The sequence below is a fragment of the Phyllostomus hastatus genome, unplaced genomic scaffold (assembly GCF_019186645.2).
Source record: "Phyllostomus hastatus isolate PE091 unplaced genomic scaffold, TTU_PhHast_1.1 phas_contig_17, whole genome shotgun sequence".
NCBI classification, from domain to species: domain Eukaryota; kingdom Metazoa; phylum Chordata; class Mammalia; order Chiroptera; family Phyllostomidae; genus Phyllostomus; species Phyllostomus hastatus.
In genome coordinates, this window is record NW_025333664.1 from 32,306,528 (window position 1) to 32,332,775 (window position 26,248).

Consider the following 26,248-nt stretch of genomic DNA (forward strand, 5'->3'; position numbering starts at 1 on the left):
CTTTATATAGTCCCAATACTCTTATCAAAATTATGACTTGAAAATATTTTTTCCCTTCTCTGTTAAGTTTTCTTTTTCTTTCTTTCTTCCTTTTTCTTTGCATTCACAATATCCCATTAAGTGGCTATTAAGAGTTTATTATAAATTTGTTTCACAGGCTACAGGGAAATAAAAGGACTGTGTACAGTCTTTTGGGAAACAGGCAGGGAACTGAGGAAGGCCAAGATGAGTCTAGGGCCTTGGTGGGTGCATTCTCAGGGGAGGGGGCCCTGTAAGGGAAAGCAGACAACTGGTGAGAAGTAAGACTTGCAGAGTAATGGTGAGACTCCAAAACAATGGCATAACAAACAAACAGGTCTGTAGTAACGTGGCCCTGGGGAAACAGGCCCATGCCTCTGTGGAGTTACTTTCATAACTCTTCAACCAAGGGTCAAAGAAGGCCTCACATTCTTGGGGGAAGGGGCTGCATTCCTGGAAGGGGCATGCCTATTGGAGGTCCTCCTCCAGGAGGAATACCCACTGGGGGACCCATGGGAGTCCTTATACCAAAAGGTGGGCCCATCATGGCTGGAGGAGATGCCCCTCAGCCTACACATGCAGGAAGACCCCCATGGCCCAGTGGGTACTGGGTTGGGGCCCCTGCAATACTGGCTGTGGCAGCAGCCACAGCAGCTACAACAGTGCCTCTTCTCTGTGGGGTCATCACCTGTTGGGATAGCCCACCAACCCCATGAACTGGCCCAGTAAGTCCTGCAGGGGCCTAGGGCATGGGGACACTAGCTGGGGTTCCTCTGCATGCAGCTCTGCTGATCCCTAGGCCCCCAGCAGCTCCAGCAAGTGGCACTCGGGCAATGCCAGTATCTTTGGGAGGAGGTCTCTCTACTGTCATTGAGACCAGGATCTTCCCTCCAAGCAGCACCAGATCAAGGACTCTCTTCTCTCACTGCTTGTTTTGAGTTCTTTAGCTTGATCTTCCTGAATTCATCACAATCACATAAGATCAAGTGCACATGCTTGTCAAAAGCCTTGAAGGTGCCAATGAAGATACAACCATCTTGTAAGACGCATTTTATCCTGTAGTTGATCCCCTGCAGCATCCTCCTGCTCTTGCCCACAGTCGTGGTGGTGGTTTGGATAGCTCTGATTCCCCTCAGATTCGCCTGCACATAGACCCAGCTGCCCTCCACCAGCTCACTTCCTGCCACCACTGCCAGAAATTGATTTTTATTTCTTAATATTGGCCTTTGAAACAACAACAAAAATTTAACTTAGCTCTCTTTTTTTTTATTTTTGGCACTTGTGCTTCTGGTGTCCTAAGAAGATGTTGTCTAAATCTAAGTAAGAAATATTTACTCTTATATTTTCTATTACACTAACAGTTTTATAATTTTACCTCTTGTATTTATGTCTATGATCCATTTCAAATTAATTTTTTATACTGTGTGAAGAAAGGCTCCAACTTCATTATTTTGCATGTAGGTATACAGTTATCCAGCAAAATTTATTGAAAAGACTATTCCTTTTTGAATTGCCATAACCCCTTAGTGAAAACCAATAGACTATAAATATGAGGGCTTATTTCTGGACTCTTGATTTTATTCCATTAATCTATATATGTCTATCTTTATGACAGTACCATATTTCTTGATTACTGTAGCTTTGTGTATATTTAGACTGTGAAGTAAATATTAAAAAGAAACAAGCAAACTTAATTTAACTGTATATTTTACTTAATGCAATAAATCTCAAATATCATTTTAACATGTAACCAATATTAAAATTCTTAATATTTTAATTTTTTCAAAATTCAAAGTTCTATATGTATAGCACAGTTTAGACTGTGTATTTCTAGTTTGCAATAACCATATGTGGCCAGTGGCTACCATATTGAATAGCACTTCTTTAGAAAAAACATGGATAAATATTCTTATAATCTTGTGGTAGACAATGATTTTTTAAAAGATTTTATTTATTTATTTTTAGAGAGGGAAGGGAGGGAGAAAGAGAGAGAGAGAGAAACATGAATGTGCGGTTGCTGGGGGTCATGGCCTGCAACCCAGGCATGTACCCTGACTGGGAATTGAACATGCGACACTTTGCTTCGCAGCCCTCACTCAATCCACTGAGCTATGCCAGCCAGGGCTGACAATGATTTTTAAACAATAAAATAAATTGTTTCTGTTTATAAAAATACTGTTATGTTATTATTATTGAATGATTATTAAAGCATGTTATAGACTGGAGGTCTAATTTCAGTACATATATTCAAAAAGTACTCATATCCAAAACCTATATACTATTTCTTCAAATCAATGAGTAAAAAACAGACAACCCTATTATTTTTTGAAATACTAAAGGTCTTAATTGAGGATTTCACAAACTGTACAAAAGTTTGTTGAACGTTATTATCACAGAAATGCTGTTAAAAAACACAAGAAAATACCAACACTATTCAACTCCGATAATGGGAAAAAAAGTGACAACTAAGTGTAGAACAACCAGGACTCATACACTGCTTGTGAGAATATATCTTTATATGACTGTTTGGAAAAATTATTTGGAAGTGTCTACTAATACTAAACATTTCTTTTCTCTATACAACTTCAAGTATCATATATACCAAACAGAAATGATTACATATGCTCAAAAGAATGCTCATTTTAGTAGTTTAAAGTTACCCCAAATTGAACAGACCTGAACACTTATCATCAATGTGATGGATAATAATATAATGATATATTCACCAATGGAATAGTATATAGCAATGGAAGAAAACATAAGTAGGTAAGTTGTACAGGCCCAATGCTGTATAATGCTCACAGATGCAATATTCAGGAAAGCAAGCCAGATGTAAACATGTACCTATTGTATTATCCCATTTATATGAATCAAAGGAGTAGTAAACAAATCTGTGATATTAGCTGAAAGAATAATGAATATTTCATGGAAGATACTGATTGGAAAAAGACAAGAGAGAGCCTTTCAGTCTGTGGGAAATTTTCTGTATGTTGATTTGTGTGATTGCACAAAAGTAGGCATATGTAAAATTTCATCGGTTGGTGCACCTTAGATTCGTGCATTTTACCGCATGCATGTTACACCTCAATATGATGTTTGAAATTTTAAAAAATATAATATGAGGTAATAAAAGATTTCTGTAGGTCAAATAACCCAGGAGTGATAGGAATAAAAATTTAATGATGTAGAAGATAAGTCTTTTCAAGGAAATAAAAATTGGTTGGACTAGAGCATGATATAGTCTTCTTAAGCTGTTTTAGCCCTCATTTTAAGTAAATTTGGTTTGAGTTTAAATTATTTTTATATTATGGCAGTTTGATAGCTAAATTGCTTTCATGATTTGAAATCTCTGGATATATTTAGGGGCAGGAAAAAATAATTGCTATAATGAGTAAAAATGAACTCATTCTGACTCAAGCTCACAAAGGTAAGAGGACATTAATGGAGCTTTTCATTTCAATTTAAAAGGACCCTTCATGGTAGAAACCTCTTTCCATATAATTTGATGATCCAGGAAAAGTTTTTGTGAATGGTGAACTAGTGTGTTGGATGTAGCTAGGAAGGAAGAAGAAAGAGTAAGTGGGTTGATTTAGCCATTAAAGACACAGTAGCATTTATCCTATCAGAGCTGGGCTACAAAAAGACAAAATGAAGGCAAGTACATGCACATTAGATGTGGCACAAACAGAACAGATAGTAGTTTGTTGTGGCTCTTTGTAAAGGATTCACTTGCTCTTAGATAGGGAAAGAAAAATAAATAAATAAAATAATTCAGATTATTTACAAAGACCCAGGAAACTATCTGGCCAGTTTCTTTCTATTCTATGTGGCAATTATTTAAGGCTTGCATCTTAGAAGAGACTCTCTAGAAGCAAAGTTTGAAATAGGAATGTATTTGCTTGTGCTTTCTTGATGGAGTAACTTCAAGTGAAATTTGTGAAGAAATGAAGGAGGAAGGATAGGGCAGCTTAAGACGTTAGGCATAGATATGGGCCCAACACTGTCAGAACTAGGCTTAGCCTAATAATATAGGGAGCCCTGGAGTAGGAATCAACCACAGAGGTGCCATAACTACAGGCAAAGTGGGTGTGTTTGTTAACTGATATCAGTTAATCCTATAGTCTTGGCAGAGGGAGAAGGGGAAGCAGTGAACTGTTAGCAGCATTTGCTTTCAGCATATGAGAAATGGGGCCCTGGCCAGATGAAATAGAAGTGGGAGGGATGGCAGTAGCATACACTTTCCAAAAGCATAGAAATAGATATCTTAAACTAATGATCAAGAGCCAACCTGGCTTCAAGTTTAAGTTTAAATAGTCAATTTAAATTGACAATTTCTTTCTATGAAATTACACTTTTGTGTAAGCAATACTGTCTAAGAAACTATCTGTTTGGGTTGCTATATTCTTAACATATAGTCAAAAACTTGTATGAACATTGAGAAAAGGAAAGGATGCTTAACTTACTCTGGCTCAACCAATAACCAAGAGAGAATAATGAGTTACCCTATATTTCTCACTAAGACTAAGACATAAACCATGATGTCTAGACACAAATGCCTTCTGCAGAATTTCAAAGCTAATGGTCAATGATTACAGAAAACAGTGGCAGATAAGAAGGTATCTCAAAGAATTTCAAGGCAGCTTAATTGTTTCTACATGCAACCATATCTCTTCTATGCATTCTTTCCATTTGATGTAAAATTGTTAATCATTGAAATGTGTGCATCAAAATTGAAACTTCTTATGTACCAAATGCACTTTTGCTTACTTTTCTGTCTATATAAGCATCACTTCTCTGAAGTTGAGGTACTATTTCAAGGCTTCTTGAAGCTGTACTGTTGAGCTATAGGCCTCAGTGAGGCCCAAATAAAACTCTTTCTTAAATTTATAGAGATTCAGTTACCTTTTTGTTGACAATATTTAGACAAAATATTGTTATCAGTAGTACAATTACCATTATTTGAAAAGCATTGTTTTAAGGGCTGCTAAATGTCACATTTGATCTCCAAATATGATCTTTATTACAGCAAACTTATTATGATGTTTGAAGCTACCATTACAAAAGCTTCATCTTTGCCCTAGAAGGTTCTATACTAAAAAATGAGTCAACAAAGAAAGGAAATCATTATCAGACATTATCATAATTAATCTTACTGCTCATTTAAAGCAAGGCTCTCAGAAGAAGGAATACTGGAGAGGTCAATTTTAGTATTTGTGGTGAGGATATCATAGATCCTGCCCAGAGTGGTATGCTGACAGAGTTAAAGAAGAGAATGAGAGTATCAGTGTGTATATATACATAAAGGAGGCTGAGAAGAAGAGACCATGATGTCAAGGGAAGTTTCAAAATGCAACCTGGCTACACTTCACTCATTAATTAAGATGATTAAGATATGTTGGTGTTAGTGAAAATATAGACATGTAGATGAATGAAACAGAATACAAATCACACCTGTACAGTCAATTTGTTTATGATAACATTTCCAAGACAATTAATGAGCAAAGAAAATCTTCCAATAGATAATCCTGGATAAATTGAATAGTTATATAAAAAAAATCCTTGCCTATTACCTGACTCCACACACAAAAATAAACTCCAAATAGATTATTAGCATAAGTATAAATTTAAAACTATAACATTTGAACAATGAAACAGGAAAAGATATTTGTGAACTTAAGGTAAACAAAAAATTGCTTCTACAAGAAGCATGAACCAAAAGAAAAAACTGCTGGGAGTGGAGCTGAATTTGGGGAGTAGCTATCTGCTGTGCTGAAAACCTCTGGAAACTGCCTAAGGAGCTGCAAGTAGGTGGAAGTGGTGAACACCAGGATACACACTGGAAGAGGAAACCCAACAAGAAAGGAACCACCAACAGATAACAACAGAAGAGGGTGAAGGAGGGAGTGGAAACCACACAAACCTCAATCCAGGACCTATCTGGAAATACAACTAAATAGTGGAGAAACTACCCAGTACAAACAACTGAACAAGAGCAAGAGAGAATCCTCAAAACCTTGCACACATGGAACAACCAGCTTCACCACAACCTGCCTTCATCAGCAAAACAAAATACAAGAAGTGGTGGACAGAGTGACTCTCAGTTAACCAGCTGGTGGGAAGGACCCACCAAAGAAAGACCCCACAACAATGAAAACTCAAAGACAAACACAGAGCCAACTTAAATGACAACCCAAGACCAGTGAGCTCAGGAGATTAAGGAGACTGCACCACTGAATCTCACAGGTACTCTACCACAGAAGCTCACACCATAAACCCAGGGAGCCAGAACAGATCAATTTAAGAAGCTGAGGCTAACACGAAGAGTCTCACAAACAATGGGAAGACAAAGAAACAATCCCCAAATGAAAGGAAAGAAGGAAGCCCCAGAAAGAATGCTAAATGAAATAGAGGCATCTCAACTAACAGATATTGAGTTCAAAGCAATGATTATCGGGAAGCTCAATGAGCTCTCAATGAGCTCACAATTAGCTACCAGAAACTACAGGGAAACTACAATGAACTCACTGCAAACTATATCAACATGAAAAAGGAAATAGAAACTATCAACAAGAGCCAAAAGGAAATGAAGAATGTAATTTCTGAACTGAGGAACACAGGAGAAGGAATCAAAAGTAGGATCAATGAAGCAGAAGATCGGATCAGAGCAAGAAAAGGAAAAGAGGCTCAGAAAGAATGAAGAGGGATTAAGAGAAATACAAGACAATATAAAACATAATAATATCTGTATAATAGGGATACCAGAAGGAGAAGAAGAGGAGCAAGGGATAGAATACCTATTTGAAAAAGGAATGATGGAAAACTTCCTTAATTTGATGAAAGAAAAAGTCACACAAATCCAGGAAACACACAGAGTCCCAATCAAGAGGAACCCAAAGAGGCCCACTTCAAGACACATCATAGTTAAAATGGCAAAATTCCATGAAAAAGAAAGAAATTAAAGGTAGCAAGGGAAGAATAGGAAGTAACATACAAGGGAGCCCTGATAAGGTCAGCAGCTGACTTCTCAATGGAAACACTCCAAGCAAGAAGTGAATGGCAAGAAATATTCCGGGTAATGAGAACCAGAGGTCTGCAACCAAGGCTAATTTGCCCAGCAAGCCTCTCAATCAAGATAGAAGACAAAATAAGGAGCTTCCCAGACAAAAGAAGTGTGAAAGAATACACTTCTACCAAACCAGCTCTGCAAGAGATGCTAAAGGAAATTCTTTAAGGAAAGGAAGAAAAGGAGAAAGAGATAGAGGAACACACGTACATAAATGGCAATGAATAAATAACTATCAATAATAACCTTAAATATAAATGGATTAAATGCTCCAATCAAAAGACATAGAATAGCTGAATGGATAAGAAAGCATGACCCACACATATGCTGCCTACAAGAGACCCACCTGAAGACAAAAGACCTACACAGACTGAAAGTAAAGGGCTGGAAACAAATTTTCCAAGCAAACAGAAAGGGAAAAAAAAAGCCAGGGTAGCAACACTTATATCAGACAAAATAGACATCAAAAAAGGGTCATAAAGAGAGACAAAGAAGGTCACTTCATAATACTCAAGGGAATAACTTACCAGAAGACATAAACATTGTAAATATATTTGAAACAAACATAGGAGCACCCAAATACACACACAAAAAATCTTAGAGAACTTCAAGATATTGACAGCAACACAATTATAGTAAGGCATTTTAATACTGCACTGTCAAAAATGAACAGAACTTCCAAATGAAATATAAACAAAAATTTTGTGGCATTGAACAATGCCCTAGATGAAATGGACTTAACTGATATATATATAGCCCTTCATCCCAAAGAAACTAAGTACACATTCTTTTCAAATGCACATGGAACATTTTCAAAGATAGACCACATGATAAGACACAAAACAAGTCTCAACAAATTCAAGAAAATTGAAATCATACCAAGCATTTTCTCCAATCACAAGGGACTAAAACTAGAAACCAACCCCAAGGGAAAAAACCAAAATGCTCACAGTCATGGAGATTGAATAGCACACTATAAAACAATGAATGGGTCAAGAATGAAATTAGGGAAGAAATCAAAACATTGCTGGAAACAAATGAAAATGAACTTACAATAGCCCAAAACTTATGGGATACAGTGAAGGCAGTCCTGGGAGGGAAATTCATAGCCATACATTTGTACTTAAAAAAGATAAAAACATTTCAAACAAACAACCTAACCCTATGCCTACAAGAACTCGAGGAACAACAACAAAGACAGCCCAGACCAAGTAGAAGGAAGGAAATAACCAAGATCAGAGCAGAATTAAATGACAGAGAGACTAAAAGCACAATTCTAAAGATCAATGAATCCAAGAGCTGGTTCTTTGAAAAGATAAACAAAATTGACAAGCCTTTAAGCAGGCTCATCAAGAAAAAATGAGAGAGGACACAAATAAACACAATCAGAAATGAAAGAGGAGACATTTCAACTAACACCACAGAAATACAAAGGATTGTAAGAAATTACTATGAAGAACCATATGCCAAGAAATTTGAAAACCTAGGTGAAATGCACAAATTTCTAGAAAAATATAATCTTCCAAAACTCAAGAAGAAGCAGAAAGCCTGAACAGACCAATAACAGCAGATGAAATTGAAGCAGTAATCAAAAAACTGCTGACACACAAAAGCCCTGGACTGGATGGTTTCACAGGAGAATTCTACAAAGCATTTAAGGAAGAGCTAACCCCTATCCTTCACAGACTATTCCAAAAAATCCAAAAAGATGGAAGACTCTCAAACTTTTTTTATGAAGCCAGCATTATCATAGTCCCAAAACCACATAAAGACACAACAAAGAAAGAAAACTTCAGACCAATGTCACTGATGAACATAGACACTAAAATCCTCAACAAAATATTGGCAAACTGCATTCAACAATACATCAAAAAGATCATACACCATGACCAAGTGAGATTCATCCCAGGGATGCAAGGATGATTCAATATTCGCAAATCAGTAAATGTAAAACATCACATAAACAAAAGCAAAGGCAAAAATCAAATGATCATATTAAAAGATACAGAAAAAGCATTTGATAAGGTAAAGCACCCATTTATGATAAAAACACTCAGCAAAGTGGGAATAGAGAAAGTATTCCTCAACATAATAAAGGCCATGTATGACAGACCTACAGCCAACATCATACTCAATTGGCAAAAACTAAAGTGTTTTCCACTAAGATCAGACACAAGACAAGGTTGTCCACTTCCATCACTTCTATTCAATATAGTGCTGGCAGTTTTGGCCACAGCGATCAGACAAGAAATGGAAATAAAAGGCATCCTAATTGGAAAGGAAGAAACAAAACGGTCATTGTTTGCAGATGACATGATAGTGTACATAGGAAATCCTACCAACTCCACAGAAAAACTGCTCAATCCAATAAATGAATTTGGCAAAACAGCAGGATACAAAGTCAATATCGAGAAATCAAAGACATTTTTGCATACCAACAATGAAACAGCAGAAGCAGAAATCAAGAAAAAACATCTCATTCGATATAGCAAAAACAAAAATAAAATACTTAGGAATAAACCTAACTAGAGGTAAAAGACCTGCATGCAGAAAACTACACAAAACTGAAGAAAAAAATCAAGGAAGACACAAACAAATGGAAACATATATCGTGTTTATGGATCAGAAGAATTAACATCATCAAAATGTTTATACTACCTATAGCAATTTACAGACTCAATAAAATGCTTATTAAAGTACCAATGGTATATTTCACAAATATAGAACAAACACTTCAAAAATTTATATGGAACCATAAATGACCCTGAATAGCTGCTGCAATTTTGAGTAAAAGGAGCAAAGTAGGAGGGATCACAATCCCTGATACCAAACTGTATCACAAGGCCACTGTCATCAAAACAGCCTGATACTGGCATAAAAACAGACACATGGACCAATGGAACAAAACAGAGAGTCCAGAAATAAACCCAAGTCTCTATGGTCAATTAATATTAGACAAAGTGGGCAGAAGCATAAAATGGGGTAAAAATAGCCTCTTCAACAAATGGTGTTGGGAGAACTGGACAGCTACATGCAAAAAAATGAAACTCGAGCACCAACTTACACCATTCACAGAAATAAATTCAAGGTGGATAAAAGATTTAAATATAAGCTGTGACACCTTTAAAGTCCTAGAGGGGAACATAGGCAAGAAAATCTCAGATATTTCACGCAGCAACATTTTTACTGATATATCTGCTAGAGCAAGGGACATTAAGGAAATAATAAACAAATGAGACCTCATCAAAATTAAAAGCTTCTGAACAGATAAAGCAAACAGTATCAAAATAAAAAGTGAATCAACTGTGTGGGAAAACATATTTGCCAATGATACCTCAGACAAAGGTTTAATCTCCAAAATATATAAAGAACTTACACAACTCCACTCTAAGACAAACAACCCAATTAAAATATGGGCAAAGGACTTGAACAGACACTTCTCCAAGGAGGACACACAGAGGATCCAGAGACACATGAAAAGATGTTCAATATCAGTAGCTATCAAAGAGAGGCAAATTAAAACCACAATGAGATACCACTTCACATTGGTCAGAATGGCCATCATAAACAAAACAACAAACAACAAGTGTTGGAGAGGTTGCGGAGAAAGGGCACCCTAGTGCACTGTTGGTGGGATTGCAGACTAATACAACCACTATGGAAAACAGTATGGAATTTTCTGAGAAAACTAAAAATGGGTCTGCCTTTTGACCCAGCAATTCCACTGCTAGGATAATATCCTTGAAACACCAATCCAAAAGAACCTATGCACCCCAATGTTCATTGCAGCACAATTTACAATAGCCACTTGTAGGAAGCAACCTAGGTGCCCATCAGTAAATGAGTAGATCAAAACACTATGGTACATTTACACAATGGAATTCTATGCAGTAGAAAGAAAGAAGGAGCTCCTACCATTTGTGACAGCATGGGTGGAACTGGAAAGCATTATACTAAGTGAAATAAGCCAGGCAGTGAAAGACAAATACCATATGATCTCACCTTTAACAGGAACCTAAACAATAAAACAAACAAGCAAAATATAGTCAAAGACACTGAAATAGAGAACAGGCTGACAGTGACCAGAGGGGAGAGAGGAAGGAATTTCAGGGGAAAAGGGGAAGGGTTTACAGGAACAAGTATAAATGACACATGGACAAAAACTAGGGGGAGTGGAAATGAGAGGAAGGTGGGGAGGGCTAGGGGGGTGGGCTGTGATGGGAGTAAAAGACAGAAAACTGTACTTGAACAGCAATTAATTTTTTTTTAAACTGGGTAAATTTGACTACATCAAGTTAAAATTTAAAGAGCTCTTTAAAAGGCATTATTAAGAAAACAAAAAGATAACGGCAGAGTTAGAAAATATTTGCAACACACACTCATCCATATATCAGACAAAAGACATGTATTTAGGGTGTTTAAAAATGTTTACAACTAAATAAGAAGACACAAAACCTCATACACTATGGGCAAAATATGAACAGAGAATTCACTAAAGAAGATATGTAAAGAATAAGCACATGAAAAGACATTCAATATCATTAGTCATCATGGAAATGCAAACTAAAATTACAAAAAGATAGCAATAAATATTGCTTCACAAGGGAAACCAGAGAGAGTGTCCTGATTTAACTTTGGGGTTTTTTTCCTATATTTTAATATCAGGTCTTTTCAATTTCCAAGGACAAATGTAACTAGGAATCATTAACAAGGTAAGTGAAATCAAACATATGATTTCATTAGGCAAATTTAAAAAATGATAATTCTAAAGATGCTGTTTTTCCTATTTTCCATACTGAAGTTGGCCATTGCAGGATGCTCAGTCTGTGTGCTATTTCAGGATCCCCTGGGTTCTGACTTTCAGGCAAGGAAACAAGTAATACCAACTCACATCCCTGGCTTTGTTGTATCTATGGCTGGATATCCTTTTATATAGCTGATTCTGGAAATTTGAGGATTTAAGTTCCACTGCCTGAATAATTATCTCAAAGAAGTGGGATTTTTAGATGTTGGATTGTGAGGCTGAGAGGAGAGAGAAGATGAAGGGTATTACTAAATAAATGTCCTGCTTCTGCTCTTGGGATAAATACATCATCATCCCAGCTGTCACTAGTCACCACCAAATGAGTGTGCATTTGTCACACTTCATTTAGCAGGACTGGCTGGGCTTCAGCCCGGCCAAGATTATAGCTGTTTAAAGTCTGTACATCAGACTTCATAATAAATCCCACTGAAAATCCAGGGCCAGGAGTGAAGAGAGCTAGGTTATTGCAGAGCTTTGTGAAAGGGATAAAGGTGGGATCAATACAGCAGAAAGGCACTAGGGAAAGGAAGGGAGAAAGGTAGACCTTTTGTGAAGGTCAGTCTGCACAAATTTTTCTATTTCCATATGAGCCTTACTAGCTGGAAGCAAAACACTGACATGACCCTCACAGTTATCATCTCCAACAGCCACTAAAGGATAACAAAAACTGTGTGACTGTCCAAGGAATTGGGAAGAGTTTTTTCAAGGGGAGCTGAGACAGGAAGTAAGAGTCCATGCTGAGACGCGGCATTGCTACAACCATGGCTAGTCTATAAGTATCAGCCTGCAGTCAATGGAAAGAAGCTGTGGCATAGGAGAGGTGTGATCATTTGTTGTTATCAATTAGAATATTTTTCAGTCAAATGTGTAGGTACCTATTGCAAAAGCTAGAAAAATGTGTGTACTAAGTAGCCAATCTCCTTTTGAATGGCTTTCTGAACAGTGTGAGTTAGGAGAAACCCTCATCCCAAACTCATCCTCTCCTCTCTACTCTGTGATGTGGATGTCAATATCAGCAAAGATGTACAGAATGAAAAGTGGAGGGGAGTCTTTATGATGCTTGCTAGGGAGTGTGAATGGATGCCAGGTTCTGGTCTGTGAAGCAGGAAGGAAGGCACAAGAAAATGGGTAAAACTGTATGGTGTAGCAGGGGCTGGAGCAAAGCTATGTAATACACAGATCTATCCAAAACAAGTTTGTAGGGAAGGTTAGCCAGGATAGAAAAAGTTATGTGGGAAGATTAGATGGAGCATAAATAATGCCAGGGGGAGGGCTTCTGAGGTTAGCCTGGAGAGGTGGGCAGAGGCCAGATAACAAAATGGCTTTACATTCATAGTAAGGAGTTTCAACATCATACTGAAGATAGTGAGAAGATATAGGAGTCTTAAGACATTAGAGGATTGTTAGAGTGTTATAAGGAGATGTTTGTACTTACAATGTGGAGAGTGGATTAGATGGAAGCAAAACTAAAGGCAGGGAGCTTGGTGGAGATGACTACACTGGATCTTATAATAAATGATGATGAACTAACCTACTAAAGAGGCAGAGGTGGAGAAGGGTTGGGGGGAGTGGATGGAATCAGGGAGTCAGGCTTGTCATGGATTTGTGATTAGTTAAGTCATTACTGTGTTTCCCTGTTTTTGTGTTTGATGTTTGACTGAGTACAATATTTTAACCTCTACTTGCTCACACTCATGAGAAGTCTAATGCTTCTTGCTAAGGTCTCTATTTACTGATATGTCCAAGAATCTTTACAGAGATTCCTCATGCATCTCTCCTTGAATCCAGAAGACCATGGGACCATTGTGAGAAGCTGGGTCATCTAGTCTAGGAGGATCCATTATGCCACTTGTGTTACCTATAGTAATAGAGGCCTATGGATTGCGAATGGCATCTAGTAGAGATACAGAGTCAAGAAAGATTGTCCTGCCTCAATGGTTGCAGCTGCTGTCTCCTTTGTGTCATTCCCTATTGTGTCAAAAAAATGTGAGCTCCTGCTTTGTCCACTACAACTGTTGCTGCAATCCCTACTGAAGCTACAGTGATGATTTTTTAGTTTTTCATCAGTCCCAGTGATAATTTACTCAATGAAGAATTCAGATGACAGCACTGTTGTCGGATACTAACATTTGAATTTACTTAGACTCCCTCACATTGTTTCTACCTCAAGGTGTAGGAATGTCCCATAAAGTGGGATGGAAGAATTTCCACTCGCTTCAATATAAGGAAGCCAGAGTGACCGTTTCTGTATCTTAGGTCAGGTTCCCAGAAGCTGACCCTGAGATGGTGATTCATGTGCAAATGTTTTTTTTGTTTTGTTTTGGTTTTTTTTTGAGAAAATGCTTCTAGGGAAAAACTATAAGGGAGTAGAGCAGGGAAAGGGGAAGAAGGTAAGCAAGGTTATGGTTTCAGGTAAAGCCCCAGTCTCAGTCTGGTCCTCAAGGGAGCTATGAAATGCAAGTTACACCTCAGTTTTCCTTAACTCAAGGTAAGAGGACTAACCTTTCCTATTCATTGGTGAAGGTCCATTCCAGTAGATGTAAACTACCAGCCACTTCCCAGTCTCTACTAGTAACAGTCCTGAAATGATGTTTGCAGGTGTGAGTCTTAAAGCTACAGCACACAGAGTTAAGGGATGGGAACAGAGAGTAAGAGGAACTCAGGAGGAATAAGGAAGAGCACTAAGAGTGTTCAGACCATAATAGTTTTGTGTATGAAAAAGTAGTCCACTTCATTTTTTTCTATCCAGCCATATTTTAAGGGCTTTGACCTTAAAGGAGCAAGTGAAGGACTCTTGATTCCTCCCCTCCCAAAGCCTTGAACTCTTTATGCAAATTTTCCTATAAACTTTGATCTCTGTATTTTAATATTGTTTCTCTCATATATATCTAACTGTTAGGTTCTCATCACATCACGATCTCAGTTACCATTAAATTTGAGAATGAAGAAAGAGTCTAGAATGATATCCAGTATTTTTACTTCATCTACTGGGTCTCAGAACACTGGCTTCTCTGGGTATGCCAGCAACCCAGGAACAGCCTTATGAGTTGGAATTCCTTATAGGCACCTTCCCTGGCTCATGCAACTTTAAGGTCAAGAAATCTATTCTTTGGGAGATTTTCTTAGAATTTCTGAAGGTCGTGAGAAAGCTATGAGAGAACTTAAGACAGGACTTTTAGCCCAGATCCTTTTCTGAAACTGAAGATATAAAGGAAACTCAGGTATGTTTGCTTTCCTAAGGCACACAGTCCCTAAAATCATAGTGTGATATAGCTTGATCAGAACTATACGATCATTTGGTTATTTCCTTCATGTCACTAAGGAAAAACCTAAAGCCCAGAAAAGTTAGGTAACATGCCCTGGTCCCCCAGTTAATTGATTGCATAAGACCTTGATTACAATCAAGGTCTTATGATTTCTATGAAAGTAAATACATTGTTGAATGTGAAGATTAAAAATGGCTATTAAAATTCTCTAAATTATACTATCATAATTCACCGTTTCAATCTATTAACTTTTTACCTCCAATCTTCTACATACAGTAAAAATCTCTGGAACTTTTGATGTATGGGACAATACTACAGCCAACTGAGCTACCCAGCCAGGGCTGATTTGAAGGGCTAAATAAAGAAGAGGAAAACAAGACAAAATAGTGACAGGTAAGTTGGGGACAACATAACATATGGTGGACAAGAAAAGACGTAAAAAGACTTAATAGCAATAGAAAGAACCTATCACAGGAAAATAAACTACTACTGAAAAGATGCACCAAGATTTTAGTAGCATAGGCCAAAAAAGCAAAAAAAAAAAAACAACAACCTATATTTGAAAATAAAGTAAAATGCATAGCTGAAAAAGTCCCCTTTAGCTTAGTGACATGCCTGATTGAATTTTTGGTCAGTTTGGCCCTATATGTGAAATTACACAAAGACATGAAATTCTGCCCAGGATTCCTTTGACATGTTATTAGGTAGGCAAATTTTGTCTTAATATATTTTAGGAAAACATTTTGTACCTCTTGAATTCAGGCAGGGAGCATACAGTGCATACAGTGGGTAAGTACATACATTGTAAGGCTAGTCCTCACTGGTTGACAGTAATGAGGCCAAAAGGCAAAGTATAACTTAAAATTATCCTCTTTGTTAAGAACATAGATGACATGGCCAAAAAAAAATTGGGCATTCAGCAATGTTAGAAATAAGTTCTGTATGCCTAATATTGAAATTTCTTTGAAGCCATTTTCCAAAGCAAATCTAAAAACTATAAAGGTACATAATTCCTATTTGCAAACAATGCATAAAACATAAAGTAGCAGGCATAGTATTCACATTTTAAAAATGCAGTTTGGAATGTAGCCACCTTGCTTGTTTGAAGCCAGCTGCCAGAGATGAATAATAAGATCAGAGGAATTCAATAATCCTAAGTGTGCTTGTGGGTAATTCCCCCTCATTTGGGTATAGATCCACCTGGATGAAGGACAGATACCTGAAACCCCTGCATATATTTCACTGGAATTTAATAATAATAATAATAATAATAATAATAATAATAATAAATGTTCTTCCACACAAAATTCCAATTTCATGCTACTTGAACTATTCAACCAAACATTCAGCAATACCTTATGACAAGGTTGGTGCTTCCACTAAATTTATTAAGAGCAGAAATTCAAACCTAGAAGTTCACAAACATTCCTCAAGAATAACTAAAATATGAAATGTACTATTTATTAATGGTAGCATTGCACATTGACTTTTATTTTTTAATTATTTTATTATTGTTCAATTACAGTTGTCTGCATTTTCTCCCCACCACTCCCCCCACCCCAGCCAAACCCATCTCCCTCCCTTGCTTCCACCTTCCTCCCTGGTTTTGTCCATGTGTCCTTATAGTATATTTAAAACAGCTATTTGTTTCTTTTCTACTATGTACCAAACACCCTTTACTGATGCTGGAACACAAAGGTGAGAAAAACAGACAAAACCTTGTATTCCAATGGAGAAATCTGTCATTCTAGTGGAGGAATCCATCAAAAGAGAAATAAATAAACAAACAAGAGAACTTTGGAATGTAAAAAATGCTATTAAGAAAAAACAATGAACCCTGGCTGGTGAGGCTCAGTGGATTGAGCACCATCCTGTGATCCAAGGGGCTGGCAATTCCATTCCCAGTCAGGGCACATGCCTGAGTTTTGGTACAGGTCCCCATTAGAGGGTGCTCAAGAGGCAACCACACATTGATGTTTCTCTCCCTTTCTTTCTCCCTCCCTTCCCCTCTCTAAAATAAATAAATAAATTTTTTAATTAAAAAAAGAAAAAAGAATGAGGTTATATACAGGGTTGGGCAAAAGTAAATTTACAGTTCACAAAGAAAATAATGTAATAATTAATAAATGATAATACAATAATAAACTGTGTGTTGTATACTATAAACCTACTTTTGCCCACACTATACAGTAATAGGATGGGTACAATGACAGCAAAATTAGACAGCATGATTAGTGAAGATCTCTGTATAAAAACTGACTTGAGACTTGGATGCCTAAGCTTGAATAAAATATTTTATATTGTAGTTTTGTATGCATTGTTTAACTTCTTTGTTATAATTAAAAAATAAATCTACTTTGTGTTATTTTTCACTACTTTTCTTATCCCATGTTTTATACTATGCATATCTAAAAGGGCTTAAAACAATTACTATTATTGGAAAAATGGCATAAAAACTATTTCTGCATTTGTATGTCTAATATTTTATAAAAATTAACTGTCATAATCAATATTGTCTTATTCTGATGCTTAAAGAATTGTTTTTGCTTACTTCTTGTATCAGTTAGCTATTGCATAATAGTGCTGTGTAAAAAAAAAACACCCAAAACTCAATGCTTAAAACAATCATTTTTTCTAGTTTGTATATCTGTGTGTAGGCTGATCAAGGATTAGCTTACTTAGGGTTGGCTCAAAGCTGCACAGTAGATACAGGTCTACCCCATCTGTTTCTCATTCTCTTTAAACCAGTAGCTACCTGAGGAAACATCATTTCACGTAGAAATGTAGATTCACAGAAGGCCAACCCCATTCATGAAGCACACTTTAGGCTTTTGATTTTTTTTCACATATACTATCAGCTCATTGCGCAAAGAAAGTCATATAGCCACACCCTAAATCAAGTGGTGGAGACCATACCCTGACCATTATATGGCCTGAGGAAGTCTACTTGCTAAGCCCAATATTAGTAAAGTACAGCTGTAAACCCTCCTTTACAGGTAAAGGGAGAAAGCAAATATTTGCCATATAACAGTGTGGTCTATTACACCATTCATTCACCAAATAAATACAGGTGGGGGCAAAAGTAGGTTTATAGTTGTCCATATGGAAAATAATACACAATTAGTACAAAATGATATAAGAATAAACTCAGTTTCACATACTCACAACTCTAAACTTACTTTTACCCCACCTTGTATTGAGCATTTAGTGCTTTTAAAACATTGTATCAAGTACTGTGAAATATAGAGAATTAGAAGTATGCTCTATGTACAAAGAAACCCTAGGTATTTGGGTCAATAACACAAGGTACAAATTGGGATGTCTATTCTCAAAGACTCAGGTAAAAAGTTTTGGACATTCAGGCAAGGATGAGACTTCCAGTCAAGATGGCACCATAGGTTAACACAGCTCACCTCCTCTCATAACCACATGAAAATTAAAACTATGGAATTAAAGAAACCACATCCATCCAGACTGGTAGGAGTGGCAGAGACATGGAATAGGCTGGTCCCACAACTACATGTGGTGGATGAAATTTCAGGAGGTATATCTCCAGAATAAGGAGCCCCAGCCCCACACCAGGCCCCCCAACCCAGGGCTCCAGTACCAGGAAGATAAATTCTGACTGCAAAAGCCAGTGGGGATTGAGATAGTAGAGGAATTTGCTGGAATTCCAAGCAGTTCCCCTTAAAGAACCCACACACTCTTACTCAGACTTACTCCCTCTGAGCTCCAGCATTTGGGGTAGCAGCCTGAAAGACACCAGTGATGTACAGGGAGGAACTGAAATGGCTGGTATCAAGGTGGGACCTGGGAGTCACCTTTCTTCCAGACAGAAGGGCAGGTAGAGGCCATTGTCCCTTTTCTGAACCCTTCCTCCCACAAAGCAGGCAGGCAGGTTCCATATCTGAGATTCCATCATCCTGGCTAACACTGTTTTCCCCTGCTGGAGACCCCATGAGACTCCATCTCACCCAACTTACCAGCCCACTCAAAAAGTTAACCCTGACTTTTCCATATGAATGGCTTATCTTGGCTTATGCTTCACAACTTCCTAAATCCTGTCAAGCAAGTAACAGTTGACCTCAGTAAGCCCCCAGCCCCCATGCCTATTGTTAAATGGCCCCAGGCCCAGCACTAGCAGCAGCCAGCCTAGATTCACAGCTTGGCTTTGCTTGGGAATCTCCAGCCCAGCACAAGTAATAGCCACCTTAGATTGCTTTATAGTTCATGCAGGGTGGCCATAGGCAGAACACAGGTGGGGCTGGCCTTGGCCTGCACCACTCAGAAAACCTCACAGCCGGTGCACCCAGTGGACAGCTACAGAGCACATTGGAGCACCACTACCCTGCCTCTCCACAGCTGATACTCCACGGAGGGCAGAGGTTAGTGGTCAGTGGTTATAGCCAGTCATTGCAGCTGATAAGCCTAAGTAAATCCCTCCTATTGACTTTCCAACAGCAATCAAGTTTTAAATGCAAGAGGAGGCTCTATGAAGCCCACATGAAGGGCAAACCTCAAGTATCCATCTTGGCTGATAGAGGTGACTGCATTACTGGATCCTACAGGACACCTACTACTTTAGGACACACTACCAAGCTATGGAGTCATAGAAGCCCTACCTAATACATAGAAACAAACTTTGGGAGGTTGTCAACATGAGGGAACAAAGAAACATGGCCCAAATGAAAGAACAGATCAAAACTCCATAGAAAAAGCTAAATGGAATAGAGATAAGCAATCTATCAGATGCAAAACACTGGTTATAACAATGCTCAGGGAACTTAGTGAGGACCTCCTCAGCATAAAAAAGATCCAGTCAGAAATGAAGGATTCACTAATAGATGTAAAGAACAACTTACAGGGAAACAACAATAGAGTGGACGAAGCTGAGAATCAATCAATGTTTTAGAACATAAAGAAGAAAAATATAATCAATCAGAACAATAAGAAGAAAAAAGAATAAAAAAAAAATGAGGATAGTATAAGCAGCTTCTCAGACAACTTCAAGCATTCCAACATTTGCATCATGGGTGCCAGAAGGAGAAAAGAAAGAGCAAGAAATTGGAAATCTATTTCAAAAAATAATGAAAGAAAACTTCCCTAATTTGGTGAAGGAAATAGACACGTAAGTCCAGGAAGCACAGAAAGTCCCATACAGATGGATTCAAAGAGGCCCACTTCAGAACACAACATAATTAAAATGCCAAAGTTTAAAGATAAAGAGAGAATCTTAAAAGCAGCAAAAGAAAAGCACTTACTTACCTACAGGGGAGTTCCCGTAAGACTGTCAGCTGATTTCTCAAAAGAAACTTTGCAGGCTAGAAGGGATTGGCAAGAAATAGTCAAAGCCATGAAAAGCAGGGAACTACAGCCAAGATTGCTCTACCCAGCAAAGTTATCATTTAGAATCAAAGGGCAGATAAACAGCTTCCAAGACCAGAAAATTCTAGAGGAGCTCATCATAACCAAACCATTATTATATGAAATGTTTAAAGGGCTTATTTAAGAAAAATTAGAAGAGCATAACTATGAACAATAGAATATCAATAAACACATATCTATCAACAATTGAATCTAAAAAACAACTAAGCAAGCAAGAACAGAGACAGAATCGTGGATATGGAGAGCATTTTGATGGTTGCCAGGTGAGAAGACAGTGTGGGGGAATAGGTGATGTGGTGAGAAGATTAAGAAATACAAACAGGTAGTTACAGAATAGCTATAGGGATATAAAGTACAGTATATAAGTTGGAGTAGCCAAAGAACCTATACACATGACCCATAGACATGAAAAATGGTGTGGGGATTGCCTGAGGGTGGGCAGTGCTGGGTGGAGGGGGGCAAAGGGGGAAAAACTGAAACAACTGCAACAGCATAATCAATGAAACATAATTTTAAATAATTAACAAGAAAATAAAAAACTAAAGGGTGAAATTACTGATACTCCTCATCTTGCATTGTCTTTTCAATATAAAGTTTCTTCTTCATTTAACAAATGTAGGTATACTGACCACTGTGTTTACACATAAATATGCACACAGACACAAACTCATGCGTGTATTATACATTTTATTGAAAGTTGAGCATATATTATGATCTATATTTATAGAAGATGCTGTCAGTGTCCAATCCATTTCTCCTTGACATTCACCTCCTGATGCGTTCTCATTGCAATAATCTGTAACCCTCTGTTAAAAGGCTTAGTCTTCCCCAAGGTGAATGTGTGACCTGTGCATGGGATTGGCTGGAAGGGCTATGAACTTAAAGCCCTGGGAGCTGCCCTCAATCAGTGATGAACCACAAATGATAAAAAAATTACCTCAATTTTGCCAATGAAAACTTTCCATCAGGATGGAGCCCTAATCACTCACAGGTGTACCTGATTTATTGACTTACCCTCTACTGGCTGTTTCCCTCCCCTCCCCTCCCCTCCCCTCCCCTCCCCTCCCCTCCCTTCCCTTCCCTTCCCTTCCTTTCCCTTCTGTCTCCTCCCTCTCTCTTCCTACCAGTGTGCTTCAGGAGATCATCTCCCAAACAAACTGTGCCACGTGTACTCAGATCCTTGTTTTAGGGTTTGCTTCTGGGTAATCCAAACTAAAATCATGAAATAAACAGAAATGATTTAAATTGATGGTGTTGACATCTACTTAAGGCAGAAACAGCATACCAAAATCAAAAAAACTTTGAGGAAACCAATGTTTGACTTGATATCTGGCTTGGAGCAATGCACTTCAAGTTAAATTTGCATCACCCAAAAAAGATTATACACTTCCAACTGAAGGAATTGGGAATACATTTTTATTCATGAGTACTTGATAAAACCAGAACCAAGCATCTAGACTCTGATCGTTTTCCTCTCTATGACTATTAATTCTACATTTAGCAAAAATTTACTAGGTGAACAATAATATTTTACTTTCTTGAGATTAAACATTAGATTTATTCCAGGTTCTTCCTGCCCTCTAGTATTTATAACCCAGTTAAGAGTCATACATGGAAGAAAATAATAAAAATGAAACTGTAGTATGAACTATGGCAAATGCCATAATTGAGGAATAAGCAAACTGCTCTCTGCATGAACCCAACCTCACTCAGAAAAGGGAGTTACTAACAATTTAATTTCAGATTGTTTATCTGAAATTAAATATACACTGGAATGGATTTTTGAAAATAGAGAAAATCCACTGCTGAGAATATAAAATACAGTTTAAAATAAATAAAGGAATAATGCATAGTTTAATGTTCCTTTTTTTTTTCAGTCAGCAAAAGACTCTCTCTCTCTCTCTCTCTCTCTCTATTTTAGAAATGATCTGGTATTGGACCCAACTTTGTAAAATCTGAATCAGGCAAAATTTAGCCAGGAAAAAAGAATTAGGATATTTCATTCAGGGTTATGAAACTGGTTTCTCAGGTGCTAGAGCACAGAGGGGCTTATTAAAAGAAGGGTGGTCCACCTGGACTAAGAAGGCTGCAGGACCCCTAGAATGCAGATTTGGAGGAGGTTTTTGTCAACTGGAGGCAGAGAAAATAGGCACCACCCTTCTTTTCCTCCATTCTGTCCTCTTAAGTTCTCACCAAGTTCCCCATTGGCTGAACCGGTGAGAAAATGCTGCAGGGGAAGTCTAGGAAACACTGCACATTGGGTGGACTCATTGTCTTGGGAGCGGAGTAAGGCAAGGGTAAACAAGGGACTACAGGCAACCCAGCCCAGGACTGGGACTGGAACTAAATTTCACATATAGATTTTCATAGGTTTTTCTCTGCAAATAAAAGATAATGCCCACTCCTCCTTTGAATATTGTACATATATAAAATTTATATTTTATATTATATAATTTATGTTATATTTTATATAATTTTAAATTTTATATTGTATATCTTTTATACTTGTGAGCAAAAGTTAAGAAATAACTATCAGTTACCTAAAACTCACACTTTGCTAGTCAGCAAGAGAAAATGATGCTTGATCTTTCTCAAATAAAATTTTTAAAATATATGTAAGCACTTTCACATCTTTAAGCCTTAGTATTTTGATCCACTCTGTACTTTGAGTAAAAGTTCTGTGACCCTTCCTGGATGCTGCCTTGTTCTCTTTGCTATCATGTCTCTTCTGTTTTTCCTTTCATTGACTTAATTACTTGTCAAACCTATGCAGGATTTAGCCCCTCCTCCCATTCCCATCCATACATTAAAATAACTTTGTTTTTTAACCTACAGTAAAAATGCAAGGAGAGGGAGTAGGGGTGCTCAAGAAATGTTGTTGTTTAAAGGAGGATCCAAGAAGAGGTGAGTGTAGGGAAAGGATACAGGTGATGCACCTCTGGCCATCTGTCCCCTACCTAGTCTTTCCCTTATTTCTATAAATAAGCCAGGGGTATTTCCTCCAAAGCTTTACTAGCCTGTGACTCTCAGTGAAGTTTTATGATCTCTAGACCACCTACATGAGAGAAAGGTTATTCTTACTTATCTGCAACCTTCATAGTTTTATCCCCAGTTTTCTTGCAAGCACCTATAGCAGAACACATAATTGCATAGTTAGTGCACATGTGGCCAGTAGATTTGCAAAGAATCAGGTTTATTATCACTCTCACCCCAAGAAAAGCAAGAAAGTTAGAGAACAAAACAGCAATTCAACTAGACATAATTACTTAGCCAGAAAGGATTTTTTCTACATTTTAATAATAATAATTACAAAAAAGGGAGAAGGGAAAGAGAGAGCTTAAAGTAATAGAGTTGTCCCTGAATTCTGTTAAAATCGAAGTCTAACCTGACCTTGTAAGGAGCCTTCTTGACACTTTGTTTTCATCGTCTCAGCTTTTCTACCTATTGTTTTTTGAGAATTATTTTAATGTCTTTTTATAGTACTTTTTCCATTAACATTTACACCCTACCTCCCAATCACCACAGTGTTGTCCATATCCATGAGTCGTTTTTCCTTAGTGCTCCATCCCTCCACCTTCTAACCCCCTCCCCCATAGCTGTCATCCTGCTATCTATGAGTCTGTTTCTGTTTTGCTTGTTAATCCAGTTGGTTCATTAGATTCCACATATGAGTGAAATCATATGGTATTTGACTTTCTCTGACCGGTTTATTCAACTTAGCATAAGGTTGAACAAGCTTTTACATTTCACTCTAGCACTGGTGCACCTGATTCTCTTTGTCATCATTTCACAAATAAGTGTACTATATACATATTCAGACTTTAATTGCTGAAGATTCTACTTGTACATTATCAAGAGTTTTCAATGACATCTCAAATTAAACTGGAATTTCCATCTAAATCTCTCTCTTTATAAAAAACACCAAGCAAACATTTTAGGCCTGTATCTGGACCTGGACCTGAACATATAAGCTTATTTTTATTATGAAGATCAGCATGTGTTTTATTTTCCAGGTCATTTTTCAAAAGGAAATCATCCATGTTTTTTATCACTTCATTTGTACTTACCTTTAACATGAGTGACAATGGGTGAGAATGGAACACCCATTCAGGCTCACTAATCTACTAGTGTACATTGATTCACTTTTTCCTCCTTCTTCTCAGTGAAGTGACAAAGAACATGGGCTCTAGAAACAGATGGCCTGGATGTGAATCCAGACTTCACTAATTACCAAATATGGGAACCTGAGCAAGTTCTTTAACTTCTCTTTGCCCTCATTTTCTTTATGTAAAACACTGATGATAATACTTACATTGTTATTTGAATAAACACGATAATAATATGTAAAAGACATTGAAGAGTACTTGGCTTAAAATAAGCATTCAATAAAAGTTAGTTTATTATTTCTACCAATTAATTACCCCCATTCCAATTCACCCTTGGGTTTGAACATCATTTACATGATTTTCTAATATCTGTTTCCAAAGTACGTTATCATGCAAAATAGATCAAATGAATTCTATTTAATGATTTAGTTAATTAATCATTTGGGCTTTATTTAAATTAAGTCTTAGACATTTTTATCTGAGATATATTAATTTGCTTGGCCTATATCCTAGGCTCTTGTGAATAAAAGGTGCTTGAATAAAATATACCCTTCATCCTTGTCCCAAATTAGTCTGACTGGAGGCTCTTTGAAATGGGATTCCTGTCAGGCAATTCAAAGAGGTTTGAAAACAAGCAAGCAAGCAAACTCTTAGCCAGTCTGATTGCATTCTACATTGATAATTAAATGGAACTTGAGTACATTTATATTGAGTCAGGGTGTTTTAGCACCTTTTGACTTCTTTAATGTCCAAGATTTCAGCAGCTCTCATTTAGATTGGAATGCAGTTTTCAAAACCTTGGCGAATCTAATCAAAATGAGTGAAAGCAGAAGAGAAACTGGGTTGTCAAGTTTTACTGGTGTGGATTTTCTTTTCCTTTACTTTTGTTTTTTTGATAATGAATCCAAAACATTTATGATTTACCAAGACTATGTTCTTTGAAGCTGGAAAATTAACACAATGTAACAAAAACACTCTAATCCACTGACTATCCTCCATGATGGCATTTGGGAAACCAAAAAGAGGGATTTCTTCCCAATTCATTCCAGTTTTTAAGAAGCAAAGGAAAATTTTTATTTATTTCATTTTTTTGACATTGTCTATTGACTTTCATTTTATTACATATAAACTTTCAATTTAATAAGGCTTGTTGGAAAGCATAAAGAAGGAAACATTGAGAAGGCTAATTTATATATCTTTGATTTTGGAATGAAAGTTGTTTTATTTGATATATCTAACTCAACCTTCCCACTGAGATGCTACTTGAAGATTTGGGGAATGTATTCTTTATTTCAACACCATACTCCTTGATGAGGCATTCAAGGAAGCCTCCTTGATGGTTCCAAATAGTCCTGTAGGGAAGGCAAGGATTTGAATTTATGTGTGGGAAGAGTGTTAAAAGAGTACATGGAAACAAAAGAGAAATTGTTGTTGTCGTTGGTATAAAATGGACAAGAGGTAGAAGGTAGGTGAGAGGTTTCCTTTCTAAAATGTAAAAATAGCATCATCTTTTCTATTCTTCTAAAGCACTGAGTTCTTAACTTCTTCCAAAATGACATGCATCCAGGCCAATGATAATTTGGGAATCATAGGCAGCTAACCTCAA

General features: G+C 37.2%; 1 pseudogene; it reads right to left on the reverse strand.

The window, feature by feature from the left end:
• Window positions 1-254: 254 nt before the first annotated feature.
• Window positions 255-24,643, reverse strand: LOC123814690 (annotated as a pseudogene).
• Window positions 24,644-26,248: the final 1,605 nt, after the last annotated feature.